At 36.6% G+C, this 14,636-nt stretch overlaps 1 long non-coding RNA gene across 1 annotated transcript in view; it reads right to left on the bottom strand.

Moving 5' to 3' along the window:
- The window catches only part of LOC149919376 (uncharacterized), a 99,261-nt gene that overhangs the window by 52,919 nt on the left and 31,706 nt on the right, over positions 1–14,636 (bottom strand). The window lies entirely within an intron of this gene.

Raw genomic sequence — 14,636 nt, 5'->3', positions numbered from 1 at the left:
AGTTATGGGGGATAAATATATATACATACACATATTCATCATAGTAGAGCTTAATTTTGTTGTGGTGTTAGAAAGGTTGTGTTTGGTGATTGTTTTTTTATGGAGACCAAACAGTGGATGTCAGAAGAGTGAGGTGGTAGGTGATGTGTTTCAGCAATGGTGAGGGTGATGTTAAAGACAAACCAGGTTCAGGATGGCCATGCACAGCTGTCACGCTACAAAAAGAAGAACATCTCAATCAGCTCATCTGCATGAATTCATGGATTACAACCAGTGCACTGTGTACAGAGCTGAATACTGGCTTCATTGTGTTGGAATTGATGGTGGCAATACAAAGTTTGCTCCAGGTGGGTCCCACAAGACAGAACTGTGTATAAGTTTTTCAGACCTGCTGAAGCAGTATGAATCTAAAGATAACAGTTTCCTTGATCACATCACTATCAGTGATGAGATGTGTCACCACTATGAGCTGGAGTCAAAATGACAGCTGATGGAATGGCAAGATGTGAATTTCCTATTAAAAAAAGTCCAGGTTGTAGGCCTCAGTGGGTAAAGTGGTGTGCACTGTCTTTTGGGATATGAAAGAGTGATCCTTCTGAATTTCCTGGAACATGGACAAACCATCAACACTGACATCTATATCGTGATGCTGATTAATCTGAAGACTTGAACTTTCAGAGAAGTTCAAACTTTAAACTTGCAAGAGAAGACAACCTTTCTCTTGCAATATGGTGATGCCAGGCTCCATACCAGTTTGAAGACTGTGGAGCACATTAAAAGTCTTGCCTGGACTGTCCTATCCTACCCACTGTATAGTCTGGATTTTGTGCCTTCACGCTTCTATCTGTTCAGGCTAATGAATGATGAACTGCATGGACGAAATTTTCCTAGCAATGACTCTGTCATAGCAGCTGTGAAACAGTGGGTCACCTCCACTGGCATAGAACTTTATGAGCACAGCACACAGGCTCTTGTTGTTCACTAGCCAAAATGCACATTAATAGTGGTGGCTGTTGAAAAATACTATTCTGTATCTGACAAACTTCTCTATCAAATAATGTTAATGTTCTCTTTGTATCTGATATAATTTCTATGGAAACATATAGGAGGCATTACTTTTGGAGCATGTTACGTAATAGGCTAGAATTCATTGGACTATAGTTAATTGTAATCAAGATGGATCTTTGAAGAAATCCATTAAAACGGTTTGAATTCCATTTCTTGGTGACAATACAAGGGAATTAATATATGATATGCATAAGACCAAATAACATTTGCAAATTTATTAAGTTTTACCAAGTATTTTCAAAGTGGAATCATCATCACATTTGGGAAGTAGTGCATGTAGTTCATGCTGGCACTAAAATACAATTTTCTACACCACAGTAAAATCTCAGAGGAAATTTTAGAAGACTTTTTGTTTAGCTTATAAACTGTAGGAAGGGCAGGTGGCTGCATGATGGTATTTCAGTATGATCAGGAGAAAAAAATGATAGGTAGCATTAGCATAGACAGCTCAGACTACAGTGACCATTAACCAGTATTGCTACTCTTCAATAGCTTTGTGTTCAGATATTCCAGTTACATTTTTTGATGGTACAATGTAAGCAAATTTTTAGACTCTGTACAGAACTAAAATGGTGAAGCTTAATGACATGTAGTACAAATACGTCAGACCAAATGATCCAGTGGTCCCTGCTGGCTTCAGACACAATGAATCTGTGAATGAACAGTGTTTAATGACTGGTTAAAGCCATATTCAATTGAGAATCCAGACTTGAACAGCAGAGGAACCCTGCAGGAATTCTCAGTGTGGTATACATGCTTCTCTGAGATATGAAGAATCAAACAGTTCCACCCAGGCTACTCTCTTTCTTGTTTATGAAAGAGTTTGGGCAGACAGATATTGTAGAGATAATAAATATAAATTAAACTCATCAATGATGTTGGATTTCAAGAGGGCAGAGTCTTCCAGGGAGTCTCATAGATTGCTATTCATTCATTTTGCTCTTCTTAATGTTCCATGCACAGCTTGAGTTCTGGAAGTGCTGAGATTTTTGAAGTTAGGCTCAAATCTGAGATTTTGGTGTTAGGGCCTGAAAAATCTGCAAAAGTCTGTCAGGCCAGAAAACCTGGAGGTTAGGTAGGTTGACATGTTATTTGGACAGGAAACAGCTTGCTGTAGGGAGCTACTGGTTGCTTTATATTTTCAGAGTTGTCGTCAGAATGAAAACAGCTTGAAGCAGCACTTATGACTCATTTTCAGCGTGGAACAAAGCCATAAGTTAAGCACCACATGCCATGAATGTAACACATAACAGGCCCCTTAGCTACACCAAAAAGTTTTACATGGTTTTCAAGTGTCAATCTACTTTTCCTTGTGCCTAAGGCTCTATGACATCTAGACAATCGTAATCAGGTTCATTTCTCTCCTCACTGCCCGTTATAACCTGTCATTCTTCGGCTTCTTCACTTACTATTCCACTACTAAGGATTTAATCTGCAGTCTTCTATGCACTAAATTTAAGGCCTAGCAGTTTTCATGTATTATTCACTTCCATTTGCTATACTTGTTAAACAGTATATGTTCATTGCACTTAATAAATCACCATTCCCTTTCTTTCCTGTATTTCCCAGAACAGTTATTACTCAATCTATCTCTACCAACAGCAGCTTCATAGCTACCACAGATTTCTCTGTATTCATGAGGCTATTTATCACTGTACCTGTCTTAAATATTAACAAAGTAAGCTTGCTCAAAAAGCTTAAGCTATAATCTCTTGGAGGTGTGTGTGGAGACACACATATGTCTGAATTCAAGCTGTAGAAATGTCTACCCATTGGTTGTGTGACATCCACCTCAACTTGGCTAATCTGAGGTTATTAATATGCTCATCAAAGCAGAATAGCAGGGAAGTTATCTTCTGTATGTGTCTCTTACAGATAAAGAAGGGACTGAAGTCTGAAGACTTTATTAATTTTGCATATCTGCTTTTGCTCTCATCCCCTTAGGAGAATATTACTTAGAGTCAGTGGCAGGGGTGTTTGCTCTTTCTGTGCCTGGGGAAGAAGATGCTTTACTCTTTGTCTTCCCTTCCTTTAGTAGGGCCTGGGGAGCTGGTCTGAGACTGATGCTGGCTGCCATAAGGTGGGGAGCTGCCTACACCGGTGGGTGAAGGCAAGCACCACCACATGCTGCCAGTGACTTCAGTCAGTGCTCAGTTATTACTTCTGTAGTTGAAGCTAAACTGCCAGTGCTGATGTGATGAGATGAGATCTGCTCCAGTGTTTCCTTGTGTGATTCTTTACCTCACACCTTCACTGCTGTTTTCCTTATGAATTATTTTTCTTTTGGCTTTCTTCAAACATTTTCTGTTTGGTTGCAGCTATTTAGATCACATAGACGATTTTTCAGCTATAATATGACTTCATGTACTAGTTCCACGTCTTCACGCCAGCAAAAAAAAAAATTATATCAATCTAGCATAAATCTTTAGAGCATGGCACTGGGCGTAAGCCCATTCATGAATGTTTCCTCATTATATTAATCAAACCAACTCTTTAAAATAAATGACAAGCTAATCAGAAGGTTTGAACTGCCTCTTCAGTATATGAAGGTGGTTTTTTTTTCCCAAAGATTACTACTTGGACTCTTGCAATTAGACATAATATTTCTTTAAAGTAGAACACTCGCTTTTGACAGATCTAAAGAATGACAAACTCAGTTGAATGACAATTCAAAGAGTTGGCCTTTTGTTCCCAGCAATCTGTCCCAAGATTATGAAAAAAAAAATTGTGTAGAACACTTTCAATCAAAAGGAAGGAAATGATAGTACTAATTCTTTTCTTGGAAAAAAAAAAAAAAAAAACATAGTCAACTATACAGCCGGTGACACTAATATGAGAACATGTTTTTAAGCATGGGTTTTTGGAATAATCATAAATTTGTTTAAATCCAGTTTATGTGCATCCTGGAACAGCTGCATTCAGGTAATTAAATTCTTTGAAAAACAGAGCATCACCCTCATAGCTGGGATATTCATAAGATTTACTTTTGCCTAAGGAAGGGAAACTGCTAAGTCATCATCTGAAGGAGCTTTTCTCTCTTTAGGAGGTTAAGTTAGGTAGCTTTGCTCTGGTATATGTACTGAATAAAGCCTTAGAACCTCTCTATTACATATATGAGTGAGGATAATATGGGACTGTCATTCTTCATCATGACAAATATTACCAGGTGGTGGGATATGTACAGCTTAGCTATACAAGCTACAAACTGCATAATCAGCTTCACTATCCTCCAAAATTATAATAACTATAGTAATAATGGAAAAATAATATATAAAATGTATTATAAAATTATAAAATGTATTATAATCTGATGCTTGAGGAATCCTGTCCTGTCATGACAGTGGCAGGGTTTAGAGCTTTTGAGAGTTCAGAGCATTTGAATGTGTGCCATCCATCTATCCTGGAGGACATCTGGGAGACATAATCTTGACTAGTGATAAGAAAAGACAGTATTTTTCATCTATTATAAAAAAACAGCAAAAATTTATTTTTGTAGAAAAGGATTTTTTCCACCTTAAAAAATCAATGTCTGCCATTTGATTCTAAAACCACTGATTTCAGAATATCCTGCATTAACATGTCAGTACTTTGGGAAAAGACAAACAAGAAAATCATATTCTTACATTTTTTTAAATTATTTTTTAAAATTCACAAACTTGAAAAAATAAGTAAAGCTATTCAAAATAGATATTCATTCATATATTCATGTGCTAATACATACACGGGTAATTCCAGAGAAAGTAGGACTCTTTATTTCAACCTTCTAAAATAGAGATGTGATCTAGATGTCACGTTATTAGTGGAAAGGTGGGCACTTTCACAAAGCAAATACATCTAATCCTAAAATAGATGTTTAAAGTAGTTAGGTCAGTCACGTCATCACTGCACAACTAAAATACAGCAGATGAGTTCAATGCAAAAAGGTAATGTAGAAATCATGTTTGTCTATTGAAAAACAAAAACAAACAATAATGTTTTACCTTAATTGTGATATGCTAAAGGTCATGAACCAAAAACTACTGAACTACATATTTGAGTTATTACTCAAATATGCTACTGCTTCTGTTTCTAACGACTAATAGTAACTGCTGAGCTGTGATAGCAGCACATTGTTTTTATTTTAACAGCAGCTCTGTGAATTAAGTGTAGAGACCAAGACATATCAATGGCATGCTGAAATATGTCCAATTTAAATCTCACCCATTCACACTCAAGGCAAAACAAAACCACATACAGCTGTAAATTTTATCTTTAATGTAGTATAGAGTTGAGAACAAAACATAGGTATTCATTTGCGATAGATTGTCAAAGCAGTAATATATTCCTTCTCATATTGATTACTAAAAAATTCCTCAGCTGGACTTAGTTGTTATATGTGCTCCATCTGTTATGGATGGGCTGAAACTACTCTTTGACCAGAGGGGATTATCTCCAACTTGCAATTGCAATCTTGCAAGCATAAATTTAAGTACAACCTAAATGAATTCTTTAGGGGATGCTCAGTCCAGTGTGTCCAAGCATATTTGGGTTATAAACAGTTTAAAGCAGACATGTTGATGAAAAGTAGGCAGAAAGCGGAACAAAGCAGAACATACCGTGTCCAAGGACATTTCAGAACCTCTCTCTCCAGAAGCACTGGTAGTGCTTACAATGGAATTTCCTGGTATGTTTTTGCAGATTTTTAACAAAATAGTGATAGAATTTGACATCTATGTCTATTTATTATCTGTAGTTTCTTTGTTTTCAACTTTAGCTCTCATAGCAAGGTGACATTTTGGAACCAATGTTGCCATTAAATCGAGTAGTGCCTTATTTCTGAAGTAGCAATATCTATTTTAATGGAAGTATTTAATGGCATAGCACATACTTCAGTAAAAAATGACAGTGACAGAATAAGACCCTTATTCTACACTATATCACTTAGAAAAAGAAGACAAGAATAGGCTATAAAAGCAGGATTCATGTGAGGTTTTATCTAGTTTATCACTGAAGAAAGTGAAAGGAATGAGCCATCATACATTTCTAAAGAGCGCATTAGACAAGGAGTAAAAAAAAAGTGGTTGTTGATAAAAAACAGTTAAGTCTTTCAGCTCTGTTAAATATTAACCCATATATATTAATAATTACTTAATAATTAATAGAATGTTGTCTTGGAGGGCCATTCCAAAGGACAAGAGGGAAACTTGAAGCACACATAACCCAGCAACCAGACACCATTCTGTGACAATTGGTACAGGTATTCATCCTACCTGAGGCTCAGGGCAGAATGGTGAAACTTGTCAGAGGGCAAAGGCTGCAGCTCCAGCTAGGGTGTCAACACCATATACTCCAACATAGCCAACGTGTCCACCCAGACCGAGCTGCTGAAGGGATGGGCTGGAGTGAGGACCTTGCACTGCAGGAAGTGTCTAGACCTTCCACATAGAGAAGAGACAAGTGGCAGAGCTTCCTTCAACTACTGTGCCCAGGTGGAGGACCTCCTGCAGCAGGTGACTGAGTTTCAGGAGTTGAGGAGTGTGTGTAATATCAGGAACAGTGAGAAGGAGTAAGATAGCTGGTTCCAAATACAGTCTGCAGCAAACTGGGAGGATTGTTTGTGGCCAAGCAATCCTCCCAGACAAAGAGAGGAGGTTTGGAAAGATCAGTTGAACCTAAAGTATCAAGAAATGGCTGCAGGACTGGTGCTGTACACAGGGGTTTGGCTAATTAGACCACCAGACTCACTTTGAGAACGGTGGTCTACTGGGGTCTGATGGAATCAATCCCCAGAGGTCGGGAGGGGAAGAGCATATTCAGGCACAGGATTGTCAGGCTTATGGCTTTACATTTAAGTTTCCAGTGGAGGAAAGCCTCAGTCCATCCCTTTCCTACCAATGTAATGCTAGTATCAGCAAAAGATGTTCAGAGCCTGGAGAAGGATAACAGATCAGCAGGACAGAACCTGAAGAGAAGTACAGAGAAACTCCAGCCACTTCAGCCACTAAGTTTTCAGAGGGATCTTACTTTTAAAATCCCCATACAAATGTAGCATGGGTAATAAACAAGTTGACTTCCAGAGCTATGATTATATAAGCTTTGCAGAGACATGGTGGGTTGTCCATTACAACAGCTGTGCTGGAACGGAAGTATAAAGGCTCTTCAGGAAGGATACAGAATCCTCAGGAAGGACAAACAGGGCAGAGGAGAAGTAGGTGTTGCTCTTTATGTCAGTGATTAGATGGAGTGCTGTTTGGGGATGGATGATGAGCCATCAGAGAGTTTATGGGTCAAGATTAAAAGGAGGGCAGAGCCAAGTGACATCAGTAGTGCGCTGGGCGTCAGCCTCTTCTCTCATGTAACTAGCAATAGAACCAGAGAGAATGGCTTCAAGCTGTGCCAGGGGAGATTTAGGCTGGATGTTAGGAAATACTACTTTTCTGAAAGAGTGGTCAAGCACTGGAATGGGCTGCCCAGGGAGGTGGTGGAGTCACCAACCCTGGAGCTGTTCAAGGAACAGTTGGATTTTGTGTTGAGGGATATGGTTTAGTGAGTACTATTGGTGAGAGGTGGATTGGAGTGGGTGCTCTTGAAGGTCTTCTCCAACCTTGGTGATTCTGTGATAGTGGAGGTCTGCTTCCAATCTTCAGACCAGGATGACAGGTTGGTTTGCAGGGAAACCTGATAGCAATCTAAGTGTTTTAATCTAATCAAGTGTTCAAGGCTAGGTTGGATCAGCCTTTGAGCACCCTGATGTAGTTAGAGGAAGGTATTCCTGCTTATAGCAGAGGTTTGTAACTGGATGATTTTTAATTTCCCTACCAACTCAAACCATTCTATGATTCTATGCTTTGATGATTCTATGATTTTAAGATAGAGTTATTTTCAAGGAAAGTAAAAATAACTGTGCCTTTTTCTTTTTGATTATTATTCAACATATTAAACAATAATACAAATAAGAAAATTATAAAAGCTTGTGATCTGATGTTATTAGACTAACTTATATTGTTTTAATTTTAGAAAAAAAAAATGATTCCATATTAAGAAGGACAAAAACAGTCAAAGAAATGCAAAAAAGCACTAGAGTACACAAAGTGTTTGGCTGTTTCTGAAACCTGCATTACAAAAGATATATGGCTCATGAATGGATGTTCTATTGTCTAGTAAACTTCACTTAAAGATATGTCTGTGCTTGGGGCTTTCATAAAATGATTTTATCTTTTATACTTGGATCCTCCAGCATCTAATGAGAATTCATGCTGCTGCCTTTCTCTACATGGATTCATTAGTTTGTGTTTTTTACTTTCCTAAGAGTGATTTTCATAAGACCTTATGTCAGACCTTAATAACTTTGAGACTGCTATCCCATCTGTCATATTTGGCTGGAACATAAATTGGCCGTATCAATTAAAAAACAACTGGGTGGGGTGGGGGGGAGATAGAAAAATACAGAAACTCTCACACAGGCACTGTGTATCTAATTTTCTTAAGTGTCTAAGTGAGTTATTTGCATGAGAAAAAAGATTTAGATCACGCAGGCTAAACAGGGATTAGCTCTCTATTTCACTGGGCAATCTCAGAAACCCAAATTTCTTATACAAAAAACAGACAGTAGTAGGAAGCTACCAAAAGCAGATTCTGGATATTTACATTAATTATACATAATAATCAGTGAAAATACTAAGCCTTGCCTTCTTATTTCTCTTCATGTGTGACTTTCACTGTCCCAAAGGGCTGCAAATTCAAAGGCCATGTTCCATTTATAGTCATAAAGCACAAGGCCCATACTTCTTTCTTTGTGCATCATTTACTGGATATCTTGTAATTCCTTCATCAAATAAAGCTTGGGTCTTGTAGGCTACAGTCTATTCAGTGTACAACTATAATTAATTTTCTGATTAGCATCCATCATTTAGAGTGTTTCAAGGACAGGTAATTTCAAAAAAGTAGTATGTGATGAAGTGTATAGCACAAGGTTAGAATTATGGAAGAGAACCATTTTAAATCACATAGAAGTGAAGTGGGCATTTATTTGTAGAAACATTCAAGTTAATATTTCCTCATTCCTCATTGCATTAATATATGTAAAAACAAGTTGAATGCTAGGACATCTATTGTCCTATGAACTTCAAGTTTTCAAACACAACAGCTCCATTATGTTACCTTTAAAGGTGAAATAAACTGCAGAAAAAGTGGAAAAAAAAAAAACCTCATTGAAAAAAATGCCAGCTTACATCAGCAGATTTGTAAGTTTAAATTTTGCTTTTCCTGATTTACTGTGATTTTAATATCTTAGTCTTTATTTTATTAGATTAAACAAGAGAATCACAGAATCACCAAGGTTGGAAAAGACCTATAAGATCATCTAGTCCAATCATCCACTTGTCACCAATTAGTTGTCACTAAACCATATCTCCTCAATATCTCCTCAATATCTCCTCAATATCTCCTCCAAGAGATTAAAATAATATTCAAAACACCTATTGAAGACTGATAGTTAAAAATCAGGTACTGATTATCTAAAGGCAAGCCTTCTGTACAGGGCAACCTGTACACAGCATACAAATCTCACATATACCTTTAAAGTTGTGAAAAAATCTTGACAGACAATTCCTCATTAAAATCTGATAATTGTAATCAGAGTTCTTTGACTCCCTCTAATTGGTAACAACAGAACTAAAGCAATCTCTGCTTTTGGCATTCTGTCTGTCTCATTTATCTCATAAGAATTAGAAAGAAATATATAGAAGAAAAAATGCTTTATTAGTCATGGGATTTAAAAGACATCAATTAACTTCTTTAAACCCCCCCTCTTTTTTTCCTTTAAAAGACAAGGCAATTTGTTTCCTTGATGTGTGAGCCATCATCAAATCTAAATTCACAGCAAGAACACTTCAGAGATAGCCCAAACTTATCATGAGGTTAATGAACCATTGCACTAGTCCGATCAAACCCATTTGTCAATGAATAATATTGCTCATCTGTTATCTTGCAATACAATTTGGAATAAAACTGCCAAACTAAGAACTTATTTATGTTTCTCTTTAGCAAAGATTGTTGCTTTAGACTGGAAAATGTGCATATAATGGGTCAGTAGTGTAAAAAGAGTTTATTATTTTGCACTGAAAGTCACAAACTCATTTTGAGCTGATATCTGGTTTTTGGAACATAGATGCAATGTGAGAGCAGAGTTGGACATACAATATGGTAAGTAATCTCTGTTGTAAGGCTTACCAGGACAATTTAATACAGGACTGTGTATGGTTGATGATACCCAGAAACTTTCATTGAAAATAGAGGCTGAAAATTTAAGTATAACATATTACTACCACCAGGATGCCAGTCTTTGATATTGTTTTTTTGTTTGTTTGTTTGTTTTGTTTTGCTTTGTTTTTTGTTTTGTTTTGTTTTGTTTTTCCTGTACATTAGAAACAATTTAATCTGAATGTAGTATATCCACTTGGAAGGAATTAAATAGCCTCAACATAAGAGCCCTATTGGATTCTAATTTGGGGTAGTTACACAGGCTGTGAGTAGAGCAGTCGGTTTGAATATGGAAAATACAAATTCAATTTTACTTTATTATTATTACTATTAGATGAAAATCCTTCAACAGTGTCTAGATGTTTTATGGTATTTCCCTTTCTCTTTGGAAGCAGCTGTATTCCGAAAAAACAGAAACAAAATCTTTAAGAGATAATAGTATGTGTTATAAAGACAGGAAAAATAGAAACAAGAAGTTTTAAGATCAAAATGTTGCATAACTCAGGGATAAATGTATTTAGTGTTGCTGATCATGGACAATCTCTAGGAATTTACAATAAATTATTATAAGTGTTAATCAACTTTATTGCTAATGAACAATATTTTTTATTTTCATCTTAACACTTCAACTTTTCACTAGTAGAACCTGTAGTTTCTGATGTATTCAAGAGGCTGTTTAAACTTGTTCTTATCCTTTTTGGAGTCAAGTCGTTCTTTGAAAATCTTATTTGTAATGTAAAGAGTTTGATCAGGTGGAATCTTTAATATTAGGACTTGCAGATGGAACAAGTAAGGGTTTTCTATTCTGGAGCAGAGCTGTGATTGAAATAATCAAGGACTGGATTTCTCAAAGAGGCCTCCAGGAGTCAGCTAGCCAATTCAGAGGTAGATGCATAGCTCACTGTTAGATCTCTTTGAAAATCCCAGAGTTAATTATCAGTGTTTGTACAACTCTTTGAACCTTCAAGACATTCGAATAAAGGTAAGTGCGATGATAGTTTGTATTAAACACAGCTTGTAAATTATACAAATCACACTTCAAATCCCTGAATAGATTGATCATGTTCTGGGAGTTTTCCCTTTAGGACAAATATAATCAGATTCAGTTACAATTCAATAATGCATAACATAAGCTTTTTAAACAGATCATTGGAAACTACAAAGCAAGAGACTGTGAAACTAACCTTGGGGTAAGTATCTAAGAGTTCCACCTTACATTCAGCATGACATTTAAAATATGATGACAAAACAGCATTGCCTTTTGACTTTTTCAACTTTGTGTTGCTACAGATGAACTGAACTCCTGAAAGGAAGTCAACGTGTGCGGAGTGCAGTAAAACTATTGTAGATAACCAGAATATAGATCTAGAATTATATGTATTTAGTCATTGTTATGATAACATCTAGAGGCCTTAAATCCAGGTACACATAATATTAGATAAATAATAGGTACAGTAGGAAAATGACCATGTCCATAAATTACTGGGATTCAAGTAGACCATATAGATAAACTGTAAAGAGGTATTGAAAAATAGAGGTATTGAAAGACTGTGTTTTAGTGGTAATCACTCAGTGGCAGAAGCAACTCCTCCTCAAACACCATCCTAGACCCCAAAATCCTCTGACATTATTGTTATTCTGAATTAAAATACTGAATGAAATTCATATTGAAAAGCAAAAAATGAGAAGGAACAAATAATAATTCTTTTCAAAGCTGTTTTCTTTGATAACAAACTTACTAAAATTAAATGGCTTGGTTTTTTTTCTTTTCTTTTTTTTTTTCCCTATTTTGTTCATAAACCATGACAAACTGGTTGAGAAAATCAATCCATTTGGGACAATAAGGAGTAAAAGGTATATGAATATCACTCAATGTATGAATTTACTAACTTGATGCTTAATAAATAATGTTTGTTTCTTGTGTAAAATCAGCATGAATTTAATATCTTTTAACAATGTTTAAGGTATTTTATTTCTGAAACCTATACAACTCTTGTGCTATATTCCAATTTGAGCACTTTCTAACACATACTATTTTACATATGCTTCCCTAGATACTCTTACAATGTAATTTCCAAACTGCCTCCAGATGTGTTCTAGAAACTACATTGTGTTTGTACATCTAGAAGCTAGGAGGCTTATGGGCAGTGGTTCAGACTTGCTTATGTATGTATACTATACACATAGCAAAAGAGCCATTTTGACTTCTATGATTTGTTATCTGTGGCAGCACTAGCTTCCAGGCATAAAAAACTCAGTATTATGAAGACTTACATGAGAACGTTACTTAGTATGTGCATTTTAGTACCTAGTACTAAAATGTAAACGTAGGAAAGACTAGTGACTAACTCAAGCCTTTCTCCAGTGAGAGATGACAGATAAAAAATGTTTTGGAAGGCCCTTGTATAGTACTTCATAGAAAGTCATTATTTTTGTTGACTACATAATGATAGTCCTTTTTTGTCCAGATTGAGCATGTCCAGTTCCTAAGTTGTACATACATGGTATGAGACAATCCCTACTCTGCCTTTCCTGCAAAAATTCAATTTAAATACAGAACAGAAGGACAGTAGAATCTATAAACTCTTAATGGCAAGTGTAGTACTTGTGTTATTTTTTCATTTTGTCTTTTAATTACCAAAATGATGACTATTTTTTAAAATCATAGAATCATAGAATGGCTTAGGTTGAAAAAGACATTAAATATCATCCAGTTCCAACACCCTGCTGTGGGCAGGATTGTCAACTACTAAATTATGCACTAAATAAGAATTTGACTAGGCCACCCAAGGCTCCATCCAATCTGGCCTTGAACACCTCCAGAGATGGGACATCCACAGCTTCCGTGGCAGTCTGTTCTAGCACAAGTAAAGATTTTCCCCCTATCTGATCTAAATCTAAATCTTTATTTTTTTATTATTATTATTTTTTTTTTTTACTTTAAAACTACTCATCCTTATCCTATCACTATCAGACCATGTAAAAATTCTGTCTCTCTTCTGACTATAAGCTTTTAAGTATAGAAGGCCATGATGAAATCTTCCTCGAGCTTCTCTTCTCCAGGCTGAACAAGCCCAGCTTCCTCAGCCTTTCCTCATAGCAGAGGTGTTCCAGACCTCAGAGCATCCTCATGGCCCTCCTCTGGTCCTGCTCCAACAGCTCTTTGTCTTCCCTGAGCTGGAGACTTCAGTTGTGGACACAGTACTCCAGATGTTGCCTCATGAGGTCAGAGTAGAAGGAGACAATCATGTCCCTGTCCTTCTGACCATCCCTCTTTTGACGCAGCCCAGCATGCTGTTGGCCTTTGAAGCTGCAAGTGTACACCACTGGCTCGTGTCTGGTTTTTCATCCATCAGGATCCCAAACTCCTTATCCTTAGGGCTGTTCTTTATGAGCTTCAGAGATTTACAAAAAAGGCTGTAGTGTGGTACCATGTCATAGAAGTCCAGGCAGATGGCAGCAGTTGTCCTTGCTTTGTCTCTGATGCTGTCAGTTCTTCTTGAAGGCCACCAGATACGTCAGGTACAATTGGCCCTTAGTGAAGATATGCTGGCTGTCTCACCTCTTTGTCTTGTATGTACCTTAATATGACTTCCAGGGGAGTCTGCTCCATGCTCTTTCCAGGCATAGAGGTGGGGCTCACTGCCTTGTAGGTCTCTGGCTCTTTTTTTTTTTCTCTTTCTTAAAAATGAGAGTAATATTTCACTTTTGCTAGTCACAAGGGACTTCACCTAATAGCCATGAATTTTCACATATGTTGGAGAGTGGCTTAGCAACCACATCAGCCAGTTCCCTCAGGACCCTGGAGTGTATGTCACCCAGATACACAGACTTGTAGAAGTACAGTCTCAGATTTACTCTTTCATTCCACACTCCACCTCTAATGCTCACTCAAAAAGAAAATATAATATGAAATAAAGGACCAAATTATGAAATGCATGTTTACTGGATGAACAGCAGGCTAAAGAAATAAATTTATTCTGCAATGGTATGAGAAGTACAGTGTGGTACAATAATGGTACAAGTACAGTGTAATAACAAAGATTAAAGCAGTATCATTTTGGGTTGTGACCATACTTTATTTTGAAATTAGGATAAAACTGTCCAGTCATGGCTAATCTGGAGTCGAACTTGTCATCCACAGAAGACAGCTTCTACAGTAAGCAGTTATTAATTCCTTTATCTGTCTAAACTAATTCTAGAAGATTTATCTGAAGAGGAAAAAAAAAATTACTTAAGGCAACTTTGTGTATCTTAAGTAAGATGGAGCTCTTTCTAAATAATGTAATATTTTTTAAAATTTAAGACATTTTTATTCAAGCCAAAGT

This window comes from Phasianus colchicus, chromosome 1, assembly GCF_987193195.1.
Source record: "Phasianus colchicus chromosome 1, bPhaCol1.hap1.1, whole genome shotgun sequence".
Taxonomy (NCBI): domain Eukaryota; kingdom Metazoa; phylum Chordata; class Aves; order Galliformes; family Phasianidae; genus Phasianus; species Phasianus colchicus.
This window is presented reverse-complemented; position numbering and strand designations above follow the sequence as displayed.